The sequence below is a fragment of the Capsicum annuum genome, unplaced genomic scaffold (genome assembly GCF_002878395.1).
Source record: "Capsicum annuum cultivar UCD-10X-F1 unplaced genomic scaffold, UCD10Xv1.1 ctg64489, whole genome shotgun sequence".
Taxonomy (NCBI): domain Eukaryota; kingdom Viridiplantae; phylum Streptophyta; class Magnoliopsida; order Solanales; family Solanaceae; genus Capsicum; species Capsicum annuum.
In genome coordinates, this window is record NW_025873633.1 from 969 (window position 1) to 4,399 (window position 3,431).

The 3,431-nt window shown below is 36.3% G+C and overlaps 1 pseudogene; it reads right to left on the reverse strand.

The window, feature by feature from the left end:
- Positions 1-847: 847 nt before the first annotated feature.
- On the reverse strand, positions 848-3,228 carry LOC124893729 (annotated as a pseudogene).
- Between the last annotated feature and the right edge of the window lie 203 nt (positions 3,229-3,431).

Sequence of the window (3,431 nt, forward strand, 5' to 3'; positions counted from 1 at the left end):
CGCCAGAAGCAGAACCCCATATTTCTTCTAGAGAATCTCCTAGTTGTTCCAGAGCAACTAGAAAGAGATTCTTTAACCAGAAAGAATTCGGTTCAGATGTAGGATACCTATCCAGAAGTTTTCGCAACTCAATCATAGATGATGGAATCATCAAAGATTTGACCCTTTCGAACTCTGTCTGTAACTCACTAGAGGCCCGGGAAACAAAGAGAAGATGTGTACGAACGAGATATCCAGCAACAAGAAGAAGGAAAAGGATTGAATAGAGGAACTCCCGAGCATTTGGCGATCTCAGATGTGTCGATATCAATGGTGACTCATTATTTCAATGAATCATTTCTTCGGACAGAAGAAGATTATGTAAACACTTACTCGAGATCTCACTTATCAGATTCCATTGTGGAAGACACAATTTTTTCTGAAGAATTTGCCATGATATACCTGATCCATGCATAATATCAGGAAAAGTGGATACAAATTTTTGACCGCTACTTAGTACTGGCAATAGGTCTGAAAAAGTACCTAAAAATATCAAATTTAGATATTTGTACCCAGTCAAAGTAAGGAACCATAGCATATATGTTTGGAATAGATTCCATTTTGAGTAGAATAGATTCCATTTTGAGAGAGTTGAAAAAGCACTATCTCATTGAAAGGTTCTATACATCTGCCCTTTCTCAACGCATTTGTTTAGACAAAGACTCCGTTTTTTCCTCTTTTCAGATGATAAATCTTTCTCAGAACATGGAGTATGAATCAAACCCATGTTTGAATTGAAATTGAGATACTAATGCAAGTTCTTCCCTTTTGAATCAGATAGATTCATATCTGATTACTGCAGGTTGAATTAGAAAAAAAAAAGTGCGTCAGACAAAAATAAAAGCAACTTGGACAAAAAAAGAGGTGACTTGGACAAAAAGAAATGAAGTAGCTTAGACAAATATTTTTTGTCGATAACCTCAGACCAATCAATCGAATATTGATTAATACATAATCGATTGAACACTACTTGAAAACGGCTCTTCTGCTCCGAAACGGATTGTTCCAAATGTTCCTAGAAACTCTTGCTCCCATTGGACCATTTGTATCTATATGCATCAAGATCCCGATTCATGGATCTCTCGGTTCGAGAAATCAAAATAAGAGGCTCGAACCATTTTTTCTGACTCTTTTTCAAATTAGATAAATATTGGTTGATCGTATATTTCATTATAGTTCTATGATTCAGAGTATCCTTTCCTATTTGATCCCTTTGAATTCCATATTCGAAGTTGCGATCAGATCTATTCATTAAAAAGAATCGATTCAATACATTTCTTATGTACCCATAGGTACTATATTGGATTTGAATCAGATTTCTGATCAATCTATATTGAGTGACTGCCTCCATTATTTTGTTGATAGCAAATACCACTATTTTTGGTTTTGGATCTTCCAAATCATTCCCGCAGGAGATCCGGACCCATTTTTTTCTGATCCTTCGAGAAAAAGATTCATTCTCTTCATAAGAAATAGGAGGTAGAACCAATAAAGATTTTTTTTTCGATTCATCCCTGGCCTCATTCAAGAATTGTTTTTGATCCAATCTGCAGGAATCAATAGAAAAGACAAATCCCTTATGATACACCAGATCTGGCTCGGTTATTGATAGAGTGAATAGATCTGCCATTTCTTGAAATCTCTCTTCTGATTCAAAATCGTAGTGTAACGTGTATCCTTCCCTGTTCCGGTCATGGAATAGATGAAATAAATCAAAAAATGGATTTTTGTTCAAGAATAAAATCTTATTGGAACTGTCGGTTCATCCTTCGGAACCATATCACATCCCAGATCTGATGAAATAGGATGAATTGAGACGGTATTTTGTAAATACGTAATTATCTTGAATATATTAACCATTTCTTTATTTTCCAATCGCCTGGAAGGGATAAAAGAAAGGTCTTGTTGTTTCTTCAACAATTTCTGATCTCTAGTGGACCTCTCAGTAGGATTCAAACCCAGATAAGGTTCTGACCATCTATCAGAGAAAAAAGAACGAATGGATCTTATAGGATTCCCAAGAAATTCTTCGATTTCTTCTGGAAACAGATGATTAATCATCTGCTTCTCACATTTCGTGAATAGCCGGGACATTGAGGAATATCCAGAAAGGCATTTTGGGAATCGGCCTGATTCTATCTCTTTTCGTTCCGTTTGAAGAAAGAAAGGATCCCAAAGAATCGATCTTTTTTTCGTTGTTGAATCTCTCTTTGATTAATCAATGTGTGATATTCCGAATCCTCATTACTAATGGAATCCAAATGATCTCTGGATTGATCAGAAGATCCTTTCAGTTGTCTAGAATTCGTTACTTGAACGAAACTAGATCTTGTGGAATCATATTGAATATTTGACGATACATTCTGTACCTTGCTAAAAAGCCGATCCTTGTTTACCAACCACACATTGTCTAACCAAATCCAATGCTCTCTCGATATGTTCCTCAAAAAATCCAATTCGGGCGGATTCTTCCCCCAACTAACGAAGAGATCTTGGCGTAATTGCCACATATGAAATTGAGCACAGTTTTGCAAAGAAATGGCCCACTTGTTTCTCGAGAAGAGATGGGAAACATGCTCAATATCATTTGATTGAATAATTGACCCAGCCCCTTGTTGTTTGAAGAAACCCTCCACTTCAATTGGTATTTTTTCACGAAAAGCAGACATGAGATAAGAAATCCAGTGTTTCACAAAGATTTCGAATAGTGGTCCCGAATTCAAGTTGATTTTATTTTGACTCTTCCTCATAGAAAGACGATCAAACAATTCCCAATCATGGTCCTTGCGGATCGGATAATCCATCTAATATACAAAAAGAAACTCCAGATATTTGAGATCTTTCTCTTTGAATAAGATCTCAATTCCAGCGACGGTTTCATTAGATATCTTACAACTAGAATCCCTCTTTTTTTCGATCCAGTTCCTCCACCAACGCGAACCCCAGTTAGATTCAGGCATGCTACACTTTTTAGTTATTGGGAGAACCCAAGTACTCTCTTTCGAATTCAGGAAACAACTCTCAGAGATCTTTTTTCCTTTGGGAAGATATAGAAGCGAAATAATCAGCCTATTGATATTGGAAAACCTAACGGATTCTTCCAATGTATCATTTCTGGGTCCAATGGAATTCATAGGTATAGGAAGAAGCCCTATCAAATAGAGATTTTTTCTTTCGACCACATTTCAACTATTAATACGATATATAAGGACCGCTACTACAAAGAGTATTACACCCTTCATCATGAAATATCGATTGCTTGTTGAACCCTGTGAATTGCGTGAAAGTAGGATACTCTAAATTCGGGGGTCAAAGAGTTTTAGAAAACGTTCTTGGTGGAAAAAAATGTGAATGAGGGATCCCACTGAATTGAATTGGGTCCATGAATCTAA